Here is a 22,748-nt window from a genome sequence, read left to right as displayed (position 1 = left end):
CTTCAGTTCATTTGCAAATTCGACACGATCAGCTCAGGATTAAACAAAGACTGTGAATGGCTAGCCAGTTACAAAAGCAGTTTCTCCTCCCTTGGTGTTCACACCTCAGTTGCTAGAAGAGGGCCTCATCCTCCCTGATTGAACTAACCTCATTACCCCTAGCCTGATTCTTGCTTGCATATTTATACCTGCCTCTGGACATTTCCACTACAATGCATCTGACGAAGTGGGTATTCACCCACAAAAGTTTATGCTCCAATACATCTGTTAGTCTATAAGGTGCCACAGGACTCTTTGCCACTAGTTCATAACATGTCAGTCTCCTACAATCTGATTACAAATGTGCATGAGTCCTGAATTAAACGTGTATTCATGTTACCTTTTAAATAATTTTACCTGACTTCTTGTCTTTTGTTATTGATAGGCAGTCAGTTCTAAATGAGGGAGGGATGACTGCATTATCGTAACATGTCCAAATCCTTTACTCCAGTCAGAGTCCTCACACAGCATTACCTTCTTCTCCTGAGCTGATTATCAGTAGCATTATCAAGAACTTTTCCCAACCATACCCCCTGTACCCTGTGGATAGGGGAAGAAACCCATTACACTATCCATGTTATTTCTGAGTTGTTTTCCTCATTTACTGAAAGCCTATACATATTTCAGATTAACCTACAGAATGACTTGACCAAGTAAGCGTTTATAATCCAATTCCTTGACAATGCTTAGGCTGTCATGTAAGTGACCAGAACATTACACTTATTTCTGTGGACAGTAGAATCCTGTTTATCCAAATGAAATGGGGAACAAGGACTTTGTATAGCCAAATGGGAGTTCAGATAGGAGGGAGAGTACTTATAAGTGATCACCAGGAAACCTAAATTCAGATAATGGCGGGTGGGAGTTGCTTTTTTAGTAGGAATGGTTTGGTTTTTTTTAACTGTTGGGCCTACATGGAATGTTTTAGTCACCAGGTGTCTCTCCAGCCCTTCCCGCCCCCAACAAACAAATCCTAAACTATGCAAATCTCACCTCTAATGTGTGCTCAGTCTACAGGATGCTTGCTAATGGTTGTCATCATTAATTTTGTCTCATCTGGTTCATTAACTTTATGCTGTGACTTCAAAAATGACACTGTAGCAACAACTCCTGTGCTTCCAGCCAGTAAATTATGAGACACTCATTTACAGAGCTTTTCATTAACACAATGGACCAAAATTAGTGGATAGCTAACAAGTGATGTAACAAGTAAACTGCATGTTAGTGAGGTCAGGTATAGCTTTAACTTAGAAGGGGTTGAAGCAAGGAGAAGCAACTAAAAGGAAGGTGTATGGACATATATGATAAAGCAGGCCCCTGCCCCCTTATTCTCCTGTTGGTTGATTTTTCCTGCTACTACCTTGCCTTTCTGCCCCCTCAGTGTTTAAATTACACCAGTTTATTCTTACACATTGGAGTAAGGCAGTGAAACTTTCACCATTTACATCCCCCGTCTTTGGCTCAATGTATCCAAATTAGATTTGATTTAGAATTGTGTCTTCTAAGCAAAACCAACACCAATGAATTCCCTTGCAAATTTATTTTAACATTTTTAATGTAGGTTTCAGAGTAGCAGCTGTGTTAGTCTGTATTCTCAAAAAGAAAAGGAGTACTTGTGGCACCTTAGAGACTAACAAATTTATTAGAGCATAAGCTTTCGTGAGCTACAGCTCACTTCATCGGATGCATTTTTAATGTAGTTATTGACAGGCATGCAGCTGCACTATAAACTAGTAACAATCTGAAAACAAAAACACACTGGAAAGCCTTCTGTGAGGAAGGACTTTCTATCTTCCTAATGAAGCTGGGATTCCTGTGAGAAACTGTTCACTTTGACAACAATTGCATTACGATCAAAGGGGCTATGAAAACCGTGACAATATCACTGTATTTCATAGGTTTCAGAGTAGCAGCCGTGTTAGTCTGTATTCGCAAAAAGAAAAGGAGTACTTGTGGCACCTTAGAGACTAACAAATTTATTAGAGCATAAGCTTTCGTGAGCTACAGCTCACTTCATCGGATGCATTTCATGCACCACGAGGCAGGGTTAGTGTGGATTAGACATATCATTAGTCAAGGGGATCTTTTTATACAGAGTGAGAACTCCTGGCTGCTCAATGTCTTTTCCTTCCCCATTTCTTTCCAAGCCTATATCTGTCTAAACAGAAAACAGATTCCTTCCCCCTAAGACTATGACAGAAATAGGCTATGGATCTGAGACTATGTCCAATCAGTGGCAATATGCATAGTAATATGTGGCACAGCTTGTGTAATGAAGTTCCCAGCATGCAGCCTGCAAAGGTATCCTCAAGTGTGCATGGTGATTTATTTCCTCTGTCAAGAGGCAGGACAGCCAGGACTTGTCCTTCCCCACAGTACCTGCAAGAGTACTCTGTCATCCTGGGAAGCTGTTATAGCTTCTGGAAGCTCAGCCCTTCCTTATTTTGTTTAGAACCTCTTAATTTAAAAGGTTACTTCCCAATTCCTTTTAATTCTTTCTTTGTACTTGTCTAAAAGAGTTGGATTGTAAGGAAGGCTACCAGCTTTTAACGTATAATTACACTTAATTTAGTAGTATGTCAAAATTACTAGTAAAAAAGGCTTAGGTTATGGTTTACTTTAAACTGAAAAACTAGGCCAGAAATTATTTAATTCCTTCTTTTCTAATGTAAATACAGTACATGAACAAAAATCCTATAATGTTTGCATTTGGCAGTGTAATATTTTTCAGCCTAAGTAACGTTCCCTAAGGGTTTTTTTGTGCTCAAAAGTGCTTTATTTGATGACAATGCCCTGTATTGATGGAATTATCTTCCTCATATCTTATTTTTTTTCTGAATCTCATGTTAATTTTCCCAATCCTGGTATAAAATGTTGCTTGCAAATTTAAAGTTACCTTTGTCAGAGATAGAATGGCCCTCATCTGAATTGTAAAAGTTTGCATATATGCTGTGTAATATAATAACTCTGTTATCTAATATATTAGATATATATCTGTCAAATCACAAACCCTATTCTATATCAGTGCCCAAGAAATTATGAAACATATAATACCATCATGTCAAATACAGCTCAGTTGCGAATATTTTGATTGTGTTTAATTGATAGGTTTAATGCCTTTTGTTTGTTAATTAAATTGATATCCTGGAGGATTCACTGGAGTCTATACAGTGCATTACTTAAAATGCCAATACAAAGAAGCCTTATCTCCTGACGCTGATATGCAGAGATCCTTTTAAACAGATTCTGACAGGAGATCTTATTTGTTGAAATCTCTGCATTTTAGAACTCTATCTTTGGCTTCACTAATGTATAACTTACCTCTTACATAAGAAATTTATATGGTGTTTGTCACCTTAGTTTATAAGCATCTCATACAATAATTAAGATTTGCATAGCATTGTCCATTGTTTCTCTCATAGCTGATTCTTTACCCCTTTCATGTTGTTGATGTCTTACCTACAAATTTTTTTTTTTTGGTCTCTGTGTGGCAGGGAGAGCCTTAGGGAAAATGGTGCCCTTGGGCAAATTTGTATTTTGGCACCCTTTCTTTGAGTCCAGATGCACTGGTGGACAGGGGGGCAGTTCCATGTACAGTGACCCATCCCCCCGCCCCATGGCTGGGGAGCAATGGGGGCAGGATGAGAGGTGTCAAAACTTTCTGCAGCCGGGGAGGTTCCTGGAGGTGGGTCTGATTCAGCCCCAGGAGCAGCCTGTGCAGGAGAAGAGGAAGTCCTGTCCCTCCTCAGCCTGGCTGAGACTAGCAGCTGGAGTCCCACACACAGTAGGCGCCCCCAGCTGGGGTGCCACCAACCCTGCCCCTCCTTGGCTCTGGGCCTAACACTCGGGGCTAAAGGGGCCTTGGGCTAGCTGTGTTTGTTTGGGGGTAGGTGAGGTTAACCACAGAGCCTCCCCGCAACCAAGGTGTTCTGGGTGGTCACCCACCTGTAAGGCTAGCCCTGTGTATCTCTGTGCATTTTCTTGTCATTGGTTATTGCAGGAAAATTTGGCAAACAGTGAAAATGATCAGACTTGGCTCAATTTTCTCCAGTAAGTCATTCTAGAGTAGAGTCCACAAATTGAGACTGTATTTGGATAAATATTTTAATGGGGAAGCCATTCATATAGGTGTAAACTTCCACCCACAACATAAATTGAATGCACAAATATGAATACTTGCACCACTAGGTACCTGTCTTGTGCGCAGTCTCACAAGCTTTATCCTGGCCACAGTATGTCTACACTGGAATAAAAGACCCATAGCAGGGCCATGGCTGGCCCAAGGCAGCTGACTTGGGCTTGAGGGACTAAAAATTGCTGTGTAGACATTTGGGGTCAAGCTGGAGCCCCGGCTCTAGGACCCTTCCCCCTCATGGGGTCCAAGAGCTCAAGCTCCAGCCTGAGCCCAAACGTCTACACAGTAATTTTACAACCCCGCAGCCCTGCAAGCTGAAGTCATAGAATCATAGAAGAATAGAGTTGGAAGAGACCTCAAAGGTGGTCATTTAGTCCAACCCCCTGCTCAAAGCAGGACCAACCCCAACTAAATGAACCTGGGCTAGCCACAGGTGTTTGCTTCTCATAGAGTTCATCTACACTGTAATTATTCAAAGAATATCAGGGTTGGAAGGAATCTCAAGAGGTCATCTAGTCCAACCCCCTGCTCAAAGCAGGACCAATCCCCAATTTTTGCCCCAGATTCCAAAATGGCCCCCTCAAGTACTGAACTCACAACCCTGGGTTTAGCAGGCCAATGCTCAAACTACTGAGATATCCCTCCCCCCTCCTCCATTGTCCCAGAGGAGTACAGCTGTTTTAGTTAGTCATGGATGGAGACGCAACCTCTGATGTAGCAGCACCTTAGCCCTTTGAGAACTATGATTATTTATTATTCTAATTATTATGTAGTATTTCATTAGTAAAATGTGACACATCAGGCAGGATTGTAGAGAAAAAATCTTTACTAAATATGCTGAATGGCCCCCGTACATGCTCATGCACAATCTTATAGTAAATCTTGGCATATTTGGTCTTTTTCTTAAAGACCAGCTCCTGAACTTATTTTATTTCATAAAAATATCAGCTTTCATTTTTAAAAAAGCAAGTTTTTAGCCCTCATTGAGGAGGAAAATGTGATGCAAGTGCATCCTAAGGGCTCAAAAACCAGATGGCAAATAAAACAAATCCAATATATATTATTTTTAAATTTAAAAAATCGTGGTGGGGGAGGGTTAAAGCCAGTCATGACTTTTGGGGAACCTGACTTTTTGAATGCTTGTGATTGGCAATACTGCAGGCTGAGGCACAAGGATTTTTGTGCAAGCAGCCTCACCCTAGCTTGCATTCCTGAACCTGTGATGCAACAACAAACTGGGTCTCCCTAAAACCTGACCCTCTTTCTCCAGTTCTACTCAGCATACTCCAAGGAGCACCAAAATCCGCTAGGCACTGTACATGTGTGTAGGAAGATACAGTCCCTGTCCCAAACTGTTTACAATGGAATGGTCAACAGCAGATACAGGGGTCATGAAAGGATTCTGCATAATAAAAGTAGTCAGGGTGGTGATTGGTATTTGCCTTTTCCATGGCTGCTGTTGGGTGGTGGTTGTTTTTAGCATGCAATGTACACTCAACATTCCTGTACCTAGTTGTTATTAGCTCCTGAACCAGTCCTTGTCTTCAAACCCACAATTATTTCTGCACCCTTCAGAGAGGAAGGAGTACAAACTTCTGACAAACTGAAGATAAAAGAAGGCATTTCTCACCATTGCTATTACCTCTATATCTTGGATTAGTGAGGTACCCATAAAGTTCCTGAGTGCCAATTTGGCAAATACACAGCAAAAAACTTTGATGAATGGAGATGTCGGATTTTCTTTTTTCCCTCAGTATAATTTAGCTCCTACCCTGGTTCATTCTGAGGCACTTGTTCTTCATCTAATTGTTACTCACTTGCAGCAGTTGTGACATCTTTATAAGGCATTGGTCATATAAAAGCAGTCTGCTGGTAGGCATTTTCATGCTGTTGGCAGCACAGTCATGGTGTACCACAACCTTGCCCAAAGATCCCATATAGTCACTGAAGAGGAGGACAGACAGTAGAGATCCTTGCAGTACTCTGCATATGAAGTCCTGTGGGATTGAGGAGTAGCCATCCATTACCACACTCACATTTGTGAAGAATGACTGAATCCATTTCAGTGATATTACACCCATGCAATCGCACAGACTTCGTTGTAAACAAGGACTGAGTTTAGCCCTAAGGAAGAATTAAGGGTGAAATTCTGCTTTCTTTTATGAAGGTGTAATTTCCTCCTCTTCTTCTTCGTGTATGCGCAATGTGCCTCAGATGGAACATGACCAGAATTCATCACCCAGTTTGGTCTGCAGTTGGATCATTAGCTTGGCTGGGCTGGGTACTGACAGAGAGTGTGAAATGAAATCAATGGAAGCTGCACCTGTATACCTGATCTTAAAGGATAGGGCAGCCTGCATATACCCTTTTACACCAAGAGTGCATGAAGAGACCATACCTTCTGTCATGCATAATCCCTCCACAGCACCCAATACATGGGTATATCTTAAAGGCACAATATAACTCTCAACTTTCAGCCAGTCCAATTATCAGGGCTAAAGAGATGCTAAAGGTTTGAAAACCTGTTGAGGATTAGGGAGTGGAAGAGAGTTACTTAATCAGAACTGATCTAACCCTAAACAGGATTTCATTTGATTTCTGGTTTGAAATTCTTGCCTATTCTGACTTTTTTTTAACAGGTTCACTCTTTTTTTTATTTTTTTTTTATTTTTTTAAAAGGTATTGTCATGTAAAGACTCATCTACTGAAAAGACATTCACTGGAATATAAATTTTCAAATTCTTGACTTACAAACATGATACAGTATAATATAGTTTAAGTCAAACCCTCATCCTGTTAACTTCAATAGTTTTGTCTAGGTAACTAAAAAAGACTGAGGGATTTGACCCTTCTCTTCTAACCAGGGAAAAATTGTATATGATTTTATTACATGTTATCTACCTTTCAAGAATATTTACTATGATTCCAGTCCTTTTATTGTGTGTCCATATGAGGGAAGTATAATGAATTGAGTACAGTATAGTGAATTGAGTGGTTGTTGTTTTAACATTGACTTCGGGGCTAAGAACTAAGTGAAGGTTAGTCTCAATATATTGACCTTTGTTTTTTGGTTTTGTTTTTATTCCTTTGTTCACTCTAACACAAGGGAGAAGCTGCAAGAAAAAAATCTATGGAAAATAGAAACCATTTGTCCACTAGGATTTAAGCACTCAGGTACTACTAATAGCATTTTGTGAGTTTGTAATAAAATCAGAAATTTCCCAGTGGGGAAGTAATGGAATGCTTTTAAAAAAGGTACTTTCAGTTAATGACTAAGGCATTTTTTCTAACAGCAGTTTGGCCACATATCCCACGTAGAGAAAAAATACATGTTAAATAATAGATTAAAATAGCCTTTCCTCTGCTTGGTAATGCCAGCTACTACAGGCTTGGGCATATGTGAAATGGCATTCAGTTGATAGCCATGGATGTTTCAGGGATGGTGTGAAGAGAAAAGTCCTGCTTGGATGGGGTCCTTTAAAAACAGTGTATGTGCAGAAATATGAATGCACGTAACCTGTTGAAATTCTGTCAGATTCTATCTTTGCTTTCACATGATGAATGTTGCTTAAAAAGATGTCTTAATGGAAAGCGGAACAATATAAAAGGGGAGAACAGATATGTTAGATTACAATTTTTACATCACTCTGTGTGTGTGTTTGTGCGCACGCGTATGTTTGTTCATGACTTCTAGCTCCCCTGAGCATTTCTAAGATGGCTACCTTAATTCATGAGCACAATATGTAAATTCTACAATTCTTTTTTTCTTGCTACAGGGAACTGGGCTGGATTGCAAATTTGGAAACACAACACCTAAATATATATGTGAACCTAGCAATGATTAGCAGATATGCAATGAAAAATTACCCACTTGTTTATCCCAAAAAATACCATTATTATGAGGCATGTTTAAGGAAAAGAGTGGGGAAAGTGTGTAGTTACTTTTAACAATGTACTTTGTGTCTGTGTTTGTGGGGCGGGGGGTGTCTTTCTATAACATTACATACTTTCTCTTCATCATTTCCTTGGTTTCATCTGGCAGCTCTTCTTTCAGTGTCCCAGAAAGCCAACTTTCTCTGCTTTTTCTTTAATTGCACCCCCTCACACATGCACTGCACAGTGACAGGATTAATGGAACATTTCTTACATTAACTGGATTACATTACATTAGCTGACACTGTTAAATATTAACACAGAATTCAGAATACTCGTGACTGGTGAATCTCTGAAAGTTTGGAGATTAACTTGAGCCTTATCTATATTTTCATATCCCAAGCCTGTAAAACTGTTTTTTTGGAAATATCTTAAGGATGGGAAAAAGAAATATTCAGCAATGGTGACACCTCAAAGGATAGATTCTAAGCCCAGGAAACATGAAAGAACCTGCTCTCCTTTCTATTTGGTATAACTTCTCTGCTCCCTGAAAATACCTTTTCCATGTTTTAGGTATTGAGACAGTCCAGTTTATGGGTCCCCACTGCTCTCTGATCTTTTCTCATGAGCTCCAATCCAGCAAAGTACTTGACTTCAATGGCAGTATTCACATGCTTAAGCACATGCATAACTTCAAGTCCTTTGCTGGATGAAGGCCGTACTCTAATATGGCATTGCAAAAGTCTAAAAGCAGAGTTCACAGCTGTATTTTATTCTGATCAGGGGCCCAACGTTCTGGAGAAGGGATTCCTCTTTCCAAAGACCCATTCCAGACACCCCTCATACAGCCAGACACTGCTAGTTTTGGTGATGCAGGTTTCTACTGACCACTCTTCAGGGACAATAGCAGTGCTGTTGAATTCCCTCTAAAGTTATACAGTAGCTGTAGTTATAGGTGAAACTTCTTGAGCCATTGCCACTGGTGAGACTACAAGATGATTCAGAATAGGAGGAAGTAGGAATTACCAGAGGGGTGATAGAGGATCCATGTGGGGGCAGACAACTTGTCTTCATTCCATATCAGGAAATCTGTCCTGGAGGAGAGGAGGCATGTCAGGGTACCCTCAGTGACTCAGTGTCGCCTGTGTCTGAAACAAGTATCTCCTGCTGTAGTCTTATGACAATGCCCAGTGGCACGGAAGATGTGTTGGGCAAATGACCAATGGAGTGGAGGGTGTCTCAGTTACCAGGACTTCTGTGAGATCTTCCAGAATGGATCCACTGAGTGAGAACAGGCATATGAAGAGTGTGGGTCAAAATGAAGCAGTCAAAGGAAGCAGCTTCTTCCTTCATGGTGTAAGAGGAAGTTTGTGAGGTGGGTGGAGTTGTTGAAAGATGCAGCATTTCAAACTATAGCATGGATGCAGGACTCTTCCACATGGCCTAACAGATGGATGTGAGGTGAAAAAGTCACTGAGGACGGTAAGTTATGTCTTATTTATAGGGGACTCTGATTACTTTAGTTTGGGTATGAAAGATAGCTCCACCCACTCAGTATCATTTAAAAGGCAAAGTAGTTACTCATTTATGAAAAATGTGTTTTCCCTGTTTTTTGTATTCTAAGCAGAACTGAGTCTTTATATAATGTTTTCCATGAGTCACCCATAGCTCTCTGAGAATCTTTAGGTTAATACTAAAGAATTTAATTGATTTTATTCTGATTTCACTCATCAACTGAAGGTAACACTTTAAAGATTTTCAGGAATCCAACTGCACAGATAGCTAGCTTTCAGGTGTTCTTTAACTCTATCAACTCCCTATTTGAAAACCTTGAGTATCATGCGTATTATAGTTTGTATATACTGTCTATAGTGTGCTGCACAAATGTACAGGTAGTATAGTAAAAAGACAAGGTTACTGGTTTGAAGAACTATTTTCTACTGTTCTTTTTTTTTAAAAAAAGGATTCAGTATTAATTAATGCAGTTAATGCCCTTCATCTTCTTCTGTGGTCTCTATAAGAGGCAACACGGTATGAAGGAGTACAGGGCTAGGAATCACAATCCAGACTTTTAATTCTGGCTCTGCCATTGACTTTCTATGTGACTTCAGCACATTATTTAAACTCTGTCCCAATTTCCCCAATTTTCAAATGGAGATATTAATATTTCCTACCTTTTGACCTCATAGGACCATTGTGAGGATTCATTGGTCAATGACTGCAAAGCATTTTGAAAGTGCTATAGAAATATTAAGTTTTTTATCATTGTTCTCTGTGCTTTGACAAAGCACTTCCCTTAGCAACTGACAAGAACACATTTTATGAAGGAAACAACATGGAATAGAGAGAAAGAGACAGACTAGTAACAAGGTAAAGGCCTGCTGGAGTTAAATTACCTATAAAAGTCAAGGTAAATTTTTTTATGGTTTATAAAAGTGGACAATATATCTTTAAATGTTCTTCTTGAAGACTGAAGAGCTTTAGCATACTGCAGCATTTCTAATAGAGGACACAGCAGCAAACACTTCCCCCTACCTCTGTAGAAGTATATAAACAACTTGGGGGGGGAGAGAGAGAGGGAGGGAGGAGTATTTTAATAAGGCTAGAGTCTTGGACTGGATTTTGGATGTATCTCAGAGCAAGAAGGCCAAAGTATGAATAATCATGCAACACTGAGATGTCTTAAACCAGAAGTTAACAAGGCAAATGAAAGGAATCACCCAGGGTGAAGGGAGTAAGAAGAGGAGAAAAGAAGAGTGAAATGTTTGCAATGGCTACTGAGAGTTGTTGATATCCACTCAGAAACCACTTCTATAAGAAAGGGGGAAAAAAACCTACATGAAGATTTAAAGTGACCATATAATAATTAGGGCTAACACAAACTATTTCCAGGAAACAATTCTATCCCTAAATGGGAAACCATCTGATCTAATTTAGTAACTAAAGTGATCTGCCAATGTACCAGGAACTGAGAGAGACCGAGCCAAATGAACAAGAAAGTCCTGGAACCAGGAGAAAAGAAAAGTCTGTTACTCAGCCTGCACTATTATCTGGTAGTTTGTTTATGTGTTTATTTTATAACCACCGTCTCAACTGGAACAAGTTGATCCTCTCATTTACAGTCTCAGGAAAGTGGCCAAAGTCCAAATGTTCTTGGAGACTGAACTCCTCTTGCCTCCAGAGGCAGTCGCTAAAGAATAGACTTAAGGCACAGTACCAAGGGGGGGCCTACACTCCTATTATTTTGCCCGTATGTGTTCTGTGGCTAGAGGACATCCATGTCCAGGGCTATCAGCCTAGCACCTTCCACAAGGATTACATTTACTTACAGTTAAAATAATTTTTTAAAATAGACTTTCTGAAGTTCCATAAAATATGCCTCATCTGCTGTATGGTTTAGTCTTGTCAGAACTGAAATTAGGTTAACTAAGAAATGCTCTTTCTACAGCATCTGGCAGCAATCAAAGGCTTATAATATTTAGACTGAAGAGAAATACAGTAGAATGTTCCCATTTAAGAATGAAAATGTAGATTATTACCACAACATGCTGTCATAATTATTACCACTGCAAAAGCATGGTTTGTAGTTTTACAGTTGTAGAAGTTATCTGCAATAATAAATCTGCAAAGGAAAAAGCACAGCTTCGGTTTCTTTGCTTTCCCAAGACAGAATAGAGGTTGTTGTAATATTTCTGGTGCTGAACTCTAGTTCTCAGTTGTTACCAGCAGTTTGTAACAAATATTATGCACAAAAGTAGAAACTATTGTATCAGACCTTTTCCACCTTCAATCCAGAAGTTTTGTCTTCGAAACCTTCCTCACCGAAAGCCATTGCCTGTTGGTGATGGCGCAATCTGGTCCACACACACGGTAACTGGCTTTTCTAGATCTGTTTTCAGTATTGAAGGAACTTGAACTGTTTCTGATTCCATGCATCTAAACCCAAACAGAAGAAAGCAAACAGTAGCACTTTATATTGCAAAAATAAAAGGAGTACTTGTGGCACCTTAGAGACTAACAAATTTATTTGAACATATGTTTTCGTGAGCTACAGCTATCTTCATCGGATGCAACAGACTCCCTAGTCTGTGTGGTATGTAGATTGTAATGGATTTTTTACCTTCAGTCCTTTTGGTATGATATCCATCTGTTTGCATTTGGAAAGAAAGATGATGTCTGTCTGTATCTGTATGAGTTTTTTCATGAAGTTGATAGATTGCCACTCCATACGGCTAAATTCAGTGCCTTGCATAATGACAGGTTTCAGAGTAGCAGCCGTGTTAGTCTGTATTCGCAAAAAGAAAAGAAGTACTTGTGGCACCTTAGAGACTAACAAATTTATTTGAGCATAAGCTTTCATGAGCTACAGCTCACTTCATCGGATGCAACAGACTTTATATTGCAAGGCACAAATATGCAGTTATTCCTTGCTTATATAGTAACCACTTAATTTTACTAACTAATACCAGGTCAACTATATAGTAATTACATGTGCTTCCAGAGCACTTAGTAATTACATTTAATAGATCCAAAAGTTCATATAACCTGCAGTCTAGTTTATAAAATAATGTGTTTACTCTGTAATTACTATGGAGCCAATACTACATTCTCCATGCATTCATTAACCTGGAAAGCGGTATTTGCCTTTCTGAAGGGAGCAGAATTTGACTCTGTAAATTCACAGATTTTAAGGCCAGAAGAAACCATTATGATCATGTAGACTGCCTGACTGGCCATAGAACCTCACCCAGTAATTCCTTCATCAAACCCATAAATACTCTACCACTAGTGTGTGTGTGTGTGTGTGTATGTGTGTGTGTGTACTAAGGTTCTTCTACTGTGCCTATCACCATGTATCTGAGCATCAATAGTATTTAGTATTTCCTATTTAATTAAAAGGTCAACAGGTACCATGAAAATCAGGAGTATTTACTTGATATTCAGACCCTAATATCCTCTGTCAAAACTTAATTAAAATAATGTATAGAGAGGATGCTAGTGCATTATGTTGTAAGTTTAATGTCAAACCCTAGCATGAATCTTTTATATTCCTTTTGTGAAGCTGAAAAGGAAGAAAAACAAATTCTGTCAGTCTACGGTGAGATATGAGACAAAGTGTTTTAGCCTTTGATCCTTGCAGCATAAGCGCAGGAGTATGCCTGTTATTTTCTCCACATGATCAACATGTCTATAAACGAGTGAATGTGACTCTCTTGGACATTATTCAGAGAGGTGCAGTATTCTGGTCGGATGGCAGAGATAAAGCTTAGTTATTCAGTGCACTCAGAAGTGGTTGGCAGCAATTCAAAACTATATATCACCGCTGTTGTGCTCACTTATTAGTAAAGATAGAGATAAATAGAAAGAATGTAGAGAACAAATCATGAATGCATTCAGGATTGTGGCCCAAATATATAATTATATTAACATATATTTTATTTGGCATAATTTGCTCTATTCAGACCAATGCTGGTTATTGTTCATGGTTCCATTATCCTGTAGTTGCTTATCTTTCCCCCCTTTAATATTGTTCCATTATTTTGCAAATGATTGAAGTTAACCCTACCATAAGGTCAGTCATTTTTTCCCTTTTAAAAGCTGGATATCACTGTTTATTTTTTCCAGTCTTCTTGTACTTTCCCATTTCTCCATAACTTTTCAAAATAAATTGTCAATATTTAGATGACTTTATTATCTAACACTCCCTTAACACCCTGGGATGCATTTCAAGCATACTTGATGATTTGTATATATTCAGTTTTCCAAACTATTCCCTTTCCTGCTTTATATCAATTATAGTAATTGCAAAATCTTCATTGTTCCCCAGGCCCTGATTCTCCACTGTGTCTGAGTGCAGCTCAGATGTATTGGAGAATGGCAGCTGCAGGGAGCCGGTTGCTGATCTTGGATCATAGAATCATAGAATCATAGAATCATAGAATATCAGGGTTGGAAGGGACCCCAGAAGGTCATCTAGTCCAACCCCCTGCTCAAAGCAGGACCAAGTCCCAGGATCCAACATACTCCCTCCTACCCCCAGGCTGCCCACACCCTACTTCCAGAAAGCCCCAAATAAATCTCTCCTCCTTCTGCCACTCATGTGGGAGAGGGTAGCTAGTGCAGGAGCTGGCACTAGCTGGCACAGGCTGTTCCTGTTTCAAGAGAAATTTCTGCTGCGCCAAACATTTTAAGGCCACTCTGTGCCACTTACATTTTGGCGAGCTGCCAATATCTAGGTAGAAAAATGTACTTTGTACCTCAGCATTTGTCTGATCTTACCAAAAGACATTATCTTGTTGCAATAATTCAAAAATGATACTTTATTTTTAAGTAGATTGTTGAATGGTTAGAAAGTGTTAAATTGGCAGTGCTGGAGATCAAACTCCATTGTGAACATAATGGGAATGCAGGACCAGTAGCAGTACAAGTCTTTCCACAGTACCCTGCCAATGTACCTTCAACCTGTCACTGAGATATCACATGGAGGGGTGGATCTCTGGGGTCAGTCAATTCATGACAAATCACTCAATAAGGGTGGCAATGGCACTTTGTGATGGTGCTTTCTGTGATAGGGAATCTTGTCCCCTAGGAATTTGCTTTCAACCTTTAATTCATTTCACAGGTACATTTTTTCATATGAAGTCAATATAAAATGAAAATACAATATTTTTTTTTAAAATATGATTTTACAATAATAATTGACCTTGAATGTATTCATTTATCATTTGAAAATGTAATTTTTTTTAAAAAAAGAACAGTTGTTGTGTTCTCCTCTTTCTTAAATAGCATTTAATATCATTTGAGCTTTTTCACTTTGAAATTTAATTAAAAATGTATTGACTGCAGATAGAGAGTTATCTTTTTTCATAGATACAAAATAGATTCCTAGATATTACAGATATTAAGTCATATAGTCAGTGTAGGATTTTTCCCTCTGTACATTTTCCAGTGGTAGATATCTGCCTAAAATAGGATTCATAAACATGTAAGCCCCTAACCAGTACAATGGGATTACATGTTGACTCCCAGAAACCCAGGGAATGCTAAATGGGAAACTTGACAGCAAGTATCCTTATGTGACTAATAGAGAAAATCCAGGCTTCTTTGGTGAGCTAGAATGCTAGCTTCCAACTGACATTTATCTCCAAGTAGTAATAAGTTCTTGTGTAACTCCCCCAAATCAGTAAACATTTTCATAAAATTCTAATAGTAAGTATAAACTCATCAGGTATAGGTGGCATAGGAGGTACAATTAATTTTAAAAAAACAACTTTTGTAGTCCATTAAATCTCTGATATGCACAAATTTCCACCATAAAATTCTATTAAGTCTTTTTTGACTAATGTCTCATCTGGCCATATGTGAAGACCAGTTAAAAGGATACATTTTCTGTCCTCTGTTCTGTATATTTCTCCATGACTTGTTTAGAAGGATATTTTTTTAAACACTCAGTTATTTAGCAAATCTAAGATACCGAAAGATAAGTATAATATAGTATAGTATAATAAATTCAAAGCCAGTGGAATTACAACAGGGATGAATTTGGCCTGAGATTTATAAGGGGTACATAAGGCTATTACTTGACTCATTTGTGTCAAGGGAAGTTTTACAGATTTAGCGTTTGTGTCTTTCTAATGTGTGGGTGGGAAACACCTCAGAAGATAGAAACTCCTGCAATGAGGAGTGTTAACATTGAAAGATCAGCAAATCAGGCTGTTATACTTTCATATACTCTCCCCAGGTATGTAGTCCCAGTCTGCAAACCCAATTCACATGGGGCTCATTACATTTACATTAAATAGTACCTTAGGTCTTGACCCAGCAGGGCACTTAAACACTTGCTGTTTATTACTGTCGGCACTTATTTTATTGAGACATTAATATTAATGTTGCAGTAGCTCCGAAAGCCAACCAGGTTGGGGTCCCATTGTATTAAGCATTTTACAAACATATTGAACATGACGGTCCCTGCCCTAATGTGCTTATAAAAGATAAGACATAACAATTGTACTTCATTGTTGTATAACTCAAAAATCACCAAACAGAACTTTATGAAAATATTCCCTTTTGGACTGAGATCTGGCATGAGAAAAATAAGCCCCAAAAGTGATTGTTTTAGGAAGATGTAATCATCTTAAAATGAGGGCCTTTGACTGAAAATGCCTCCTGAATCACAGTCCTAGGCACTGTTACTGAGCCACTAGACAAACAATTCACACAATGTAACTTTGTCTTCCTGGTTTTTGTCACACTCTTTTTCTCTTCCTTCCCTTCGCTCCACTTCTTCTTTCTCTCCTCATCTTTCTGTCTTTCCTTCTTTTTCAGCAGCTGGTTGCCTTTACTAATTTTACTATAACGTTCAGCGCTGTACTTTTAAAATTTGTTTTTTGCTTTGATACCATCCTTATTCCATCTCTTCAAGACATTTTTGTTTAATGTTTATACTCTGTAAATATATTTTTTAAAACTGAGACAGACCTTGAAACATAATGTGTCTTTTTATAGCATGACCCACCCACTCAGAAGAAAACAATTCCCGAACATAGAGTTTAAAATACATCACAAAATTCACGCTTCATGATGTACCAATTTAACTCAAATACACCACATCCCTTGCGTTAATAACTATAGCACATGGAGTTCATAAGATTACACAGTCTAAAAATGTATGGATTTAACCCTGAGATATCCAGAATTAAATAAAAACTATACTAGGTTTAGGTATTATATTAATCAATGAATGAAAAGAAGACATTGGTCTATGTTCACTAAGTGCAGGAAGATGATAATTACACATCCTCATACTAGCTAAGACCCCATTGCTGCAAGGGGTATTCACCCTGAAAGAAGAAAGGTAGCAGTGCTGGTTTTCTGACCAGGGACTACATAGGAACCCCACAAGTGGAAACTGGTACAAAGATGTACTGAATGAGCATAATGACAGGTTTCAGAGTAGCAGCCATGTTAGTCTGTATTCGCAAAAAGAAAAGGAGTACTTGTGTCACCTTAGAGACTAACAAATTTATTAGAGCATAAGCTTTATCCGATGAAGTGAGCTGTAGCTCACGAAAGCTTATGCTCTAATAAATTTGTTAGTCTCTAAGGTGACACAAGTACTCCTTTTCTGAATGAGCATATTCTCTGTTCTTTCTGGCCATGACCGTTTAGTGCTACTCTGTGTGGAGATGATGTTGGCTATTTTACATAGCACTTCCTCTGGCAAAGGACAGCATGGGGTCATTTCCCCTAATGCAGCTTCCACCACTCAGAGGCCTTCCACTTTGGGAACTAGGGCAAGGTTGCTTACCTCTTGCTGTCAGGATGCAATTGTCCCTAACTTTCCTCACTCCATCTCACCAGGAGCTGGGTAGTTTAGCCCTCCATCCAAACAAAAAGTTCACTGTTTCTAGAATAACGTAAGTCCAATTAAAAAATCCACTCTATGGCCATGTTTTCCCCAGTCCTTACCTAGATTGCAGGCTTCTCCATGGAGGTTTGCTCTCAGTTCCCACCTGGGTAAGAACAATACTGGAAACTACTACTACCAAAATTCCAAGAGATAGTGACAGCACGCCAGATAGTAGCAAGCACACCCTGCTACAGATATGCTATAACTGGCTTTATTTGGTAGCCTGTGTGAACCTGGGCTGAAGTTAGCTTGTAGTCTGAAATCTCTAATGGACTATTTCAAAGTTTTGCACCACATTTAAAATGCCCAAATAAATTTGTTAGTCTCTAAGGTACCATAAGGACTCCTTGCTGTTTTTATTTAAAATGTAGACATCAAAATTCCTTGCTTATGGAGCAAAGCAAATGATCTCCATTCAGGGAGTAAATAATTCACAATCCTTGTACAGATGGATTCTCTGTAACTTAAACTCTTTAAATCAAAATTTGAAGACTTCAGTAACTCAGCCTATTCCAGAGTGGGTGGGTAAGGTTCTGTGGCCTGCAATGTGCAGAAGGCCTAGATGATCCTTTTGGCCTTGAAGTCTGAGTCTAAGATACATCTATACAATATATAAATATATGGGGCCCAATTCTGCAAACCCTTGCTCATGTGAATAGTCCTTACTCACATTAGTAGTCTTGTTCTCCTCAGAGGGACTGATAACATGAACAAGAATTCCTTAAAGATCAGTGTACTGTACACACAGAATAGTACACACATATCTAAGAGGTACACTATAGCACTATACACACATACTTGAGTTTTGTATTAGAGTGCAGCACATGAACCTTCATCTATTTTTAGAAACCAACTGGAACTGAACCTTATGAATGGTTTGAGTAACTTGCTTTCTTCCTTTTTTTCTGATCCACTCAACTCCAGTGCTCTGTCCAGGGCTGAAAGCAGAAGGGCTGAACTTCAATGTCATGATAAATGCTGTCCTTGCAGTGTTTCTGGCTTTCTTGATGATAATGGAAATACAAACAGCTGGCACTAGCTCTCTTTTCTATGAGTATGACTAACATTTTTTTATTCCTTGTCTGTTCTACATTTGCAGCAGTAATCAGATCCTTGAACACCTTTCCTAGGTTGGTCATTATGTGCAGCTGCTTTATCAAATTTATTTTATAGTTATGTTGGGGTTGCAGGCATTTTGGTGGCATCATGTGCTTGATTAAGAAAATTTAGTTTAAGAAAGAGCCTGAAATAAATGTAAACTGTAGTTACAAAGTAAAATGCAGGTCAGATTCTGCTCTCAGTTAAATCTGGGCCTCAGTGTGGTTTGTAAATGTTATATACCTCTTTCAAAATCAATAATATGCTGCAAACTCATAAATGTCTCAAGAATTATTGGTTGTTTTATATTATACTAATATTTTGCAAAACCAGGTTTCTCTTGGATACATTTTGGGGATTGCTCTCTTGGATCCATGTATGGAGGGATTTTTGGCATATGTAATTCCCTTGCCCCAGGTTGAATGAAGGATCAGTTGTTTGGGGAGACACTGAACATGTACAGTGCCTCCTCAGTTTCCCAAAAAGATGGAGAGAAGGTACCCTGAGTTGAGTGACATGCAGCTGGAGACAAAACAGGAAACTAAACAGAAGTGCATGACTCAAGGCCTGTGCTCCCAGCTAGTAACTCTGAAATGGAGCTGTTAACCATTGAGCCTGTGGAGACAAATGAAACTTCCTCCCTCCTACTAAAGTCAGGAGGTATGATTTAGGGCACAATCCCCCTCAGCAACCACTAACGATTCACTGCCCAAGGTACCATAGCAGAACTAGGTCAGGAACCCATCTTTGCTCCTCTCCCCACTCACTTCCCTAACCATTTTCCAGGTTCCCTTTCCTCCTGTTTAATAGGGAGCCTCCTTCAAGCATCCATCTAACTCTCTCCAACCCTCCACATACACCAGATCTGGACACATTCCATATTATTTCCTCATCTTCTCACATGGGGGACTGACCCACATCTCTCCTGCTGGCATGGGAGAGCAGTGTGGGGCAAGCGGGGATGGTGGAGGAATTGTAATAGAGGGCCCAAGCAAACAGTTTTGCAAAAGGATCAAGCTTTGCATGAACTGTCCCTGGCTCAGATCACCGAGACTAGCTCTTGATCTAGTAGGGTGATAAAAGTAGCAGCAGGCAGAGATGACAGGGCTGACTCAGACAAAAAGACACATTCACTAGTTGCCAGAAAAAAGGCTTTGTTTTGTTTTTAAAATAATTGTGATACTCTCCTATCAGTATATGTCACAACCTATGGTTTTGCTGTTGTTCTTCTAGGAAAATTAAATAAATCACTATTATTCCCAATGTCACTTAGACAGAGTTATGCTTTAAGCAATTCCTTTAATTTTCTGGGAATTAATGTGTTTGGAGCTAATTTTGTTAACTATCTCATCTCTGAAATATAGCCAAGTTAAAGTGCTAAATTAATTTCCCATACTTGTTGTTCTCATTGTTCCCTTTTTGCCACCCAAATGATGGTAGCTGTGCAGGTCATTTAGGTCAGAGCTTTTGAAAACCATTCCACAAAATCCAGGTTAGGGTTATTTCTAAAACACCAGCACAATGGGAATTCTGCAAATGTCTAGAGTGATGTGCTGAACTAGAATACCTGTTTTTTATGAGATCCATCTGGTCCTCCCTTTTTTAACAAGGTATCTATTTTATTTTATCAACTGAATCACTCCACTTGTGCAAACCTTTGAAGTTCAAAGTCTGTCACATTCCCTGTGTCAGATGTATGATGGGTGGAGAAGTGGGCCATTTAACTTCAAAGATCAGTCCACAGGAAGGGTGGTTGGAGCAGTACAACAGAAACCCAAAAGGAAACAGATCTTTCTCCCTGAAGGAAGCAGAATACTATTCCAAGTGAGCTTTCCTGTTTCAGCTCTTTTTAATCTTTGGTCAGAAAACGATAGCCATAAAAATATCAATAAAAAACTAGGGTGTAGCCTTTGCATCACAGTAAGTAACAATGTTTCAACTATAATTTTAGATGCATTTATCCAAGCTCGCCAAATGTTTCAAATCTACTGCTCCTAAAATTCGGCGCCTAGTACTGTATCTGATGCATCTCCCACATTAAAATAAAGGAAATATTGTGTGCACAAGTGCAAGACTGGGTCATGTTAATTAAGAAATAAATCTTTACATTTTTCTTGAGAAATCATCCACCCCATGATTTAATTTTTAAGGAGATGAATTTTAAAATCTTATCTGAAATTTAATGCATATGTGTCACTGTGCCTCAGTGGGTCACAGCTGAGAATACCAGATTCAGGACAGACTTCTGAGAAATAGGACAGACTCACTCCAAACTGGTGGTTATTCTATCATTAGATTATACCAAGCCAGTCACAAAAGTAAACTTCTGTCTCACCTCACTGATTAACAAGAAGTAAAAAATGCAGTCTCCTTAGGCATTCCAGTCCTTATTTCACCACCCAGACACTAGATGATGAGTGATTATTGAAAACCAATTTCATCAAACAAAAGGTTCTTCTGCTCTCAAGCGATCAGCCACATAGCCAGATCTATATAACACAGCTCTTACCCAATAATCACGCTGCTACCAGTCCTTTAGTAACTAAAATCTAAAGGTTTATTAGTAAAGAAAAGAAGAGTTAAAATGGTTAATAGATTACATACATACAATAATGGCAGTGTTCTTATATCAGGATTGTAGCAGTGATGTTATAAAGACTGCTGGCTTGTAAAGTCTCTGGTAACTTCCAACAGATTGGAAGTTCCTCAATCGATGGTTAATATGCACCTTTTAGCTGTAAATCCACAGTCCAGAGAAATAGAGCAGGAAAGAGGCAAAATGGTGTCAATCAAGGGGTCTTTTATACCCTTTGCCATATACCTGGAAACTTATTGGTTCAAAACACAACTTACAGCTTTTGTTGGTGAAAAGTTACTACAAACTTCACCATATAACCCTGCCATTGCATTTTAATCCTGAACTACAACCTTCACGCCTCTTATGAGAAGAGAATATGAACTAGATCTAATTATAGATTGTAAACTGGATTGAGATTACTTCACATGTGACACATGTCAAAATTGAGAGGCTAGTGTGTTTGCTCTGTCCCCCATATCTCTTATTAATGTTTTCTCAAAAATTAATAATAAAAAATTAGTATAGCGCTCATAGGACCTGCATAATATTAATGCTCAGATCCCTGGTTTTATAACAACACAGGTGAGCTTGAAACTGCCCTTAGTGGGAAGAGCTCAGCAAAATACTGAACTAGGTCATCTTGAATAGTCCTCCAAACCTCATTCAAAACATTCTTTATAGATTCACGTAATGGGCTTGATCCTTCATTAAAGCAAATGTCTGCGTGCAGCCACCAAATACTGTCACCCAGTAATGTCAACTCTATGCACTGACGATCACATCTAAGCACATTCTGGACTAGCTTCTCAGCAGGTACAAATTAATATAGTTCCAACTATATTCATTGATGTTTTGCCAATTTGCACTAGCTGGGAATCTGGTCCTCTTTATATATGATGAATCATGCCAAGGATTGTCTTTAAATGCAGATTCTCTCACACATCCAGTCTCCATCCACATTCTGCCCATTTATACCCTCCTGTCTTGTGATTAAGGGAACAAGTAAACAAGGGGTTTGAGACTTGTTACGGCTTAGTGTGTGCAGAGGCCACACATAGCTGTGGCTAGTGGCGGGACACAAATGAAAGGTTCTAGGGTGTCACATCCCCCTCCCCGATTTCTTGGGACACCTCTGGCACGATGCCCAGCAGCAAGGAGGCAGCACTCCCCCTGGCAGCAGCACTCTCAGTGGAGGGAGGAAGCAGCAGGGCAGCTGGCTGTATTATCATAGTACCTGGACCAGTCATGGACCAGGACCCAATTGTGTTAGGCGATGGCTGCCACCTGAGCTCCTCCCCTATCACATGGGGCTGCTTCACCTTCCCTGCTTTTGGAGTCCCACATGTTGCCTCTGCCTCCTTCCGTCCCCCCACAACTCACCTCAGCGGATGGTCTGTAAAGCAAGCAGCAGCTTTGGGGCTCCAGCAGCAGGGAAGGGAAGCAGCCCCATGTGGTGGGGGAGGAGCTCAGCCAGAAGCCAACCACTCTGCTACTTCCTCCCTCACCTGGGCTAAAGGGACACAGGGAGAGAGCCACTGCCAAGGGGTGCACTTCCTCCTTGCTGCTGGGCATCCGCACCAGAGGCATCCTGAGAAATTGGGGAGGGCAGCACAGGA

This window comes from Dermochelys coriacea, chromosome 5, assembly GCF_009764565.3.
Source record: "Dermochelys coriacea isolate rDerCor1 chromosome 5, rDerCor1.pri.v4, whole genome shotgun sequence".
NCBI classification, from domain to species: domain Eukaryota; kingdom Metazoa; phylum Chordata; order Testudines; family Dermochelyidae; genus Dermochelys; species Dermochelys coriacea.
The sequence above is the reverse complement of the archived record's forward strand: the minus strand, read 5'-3'. Positions refer to the sequence as shown.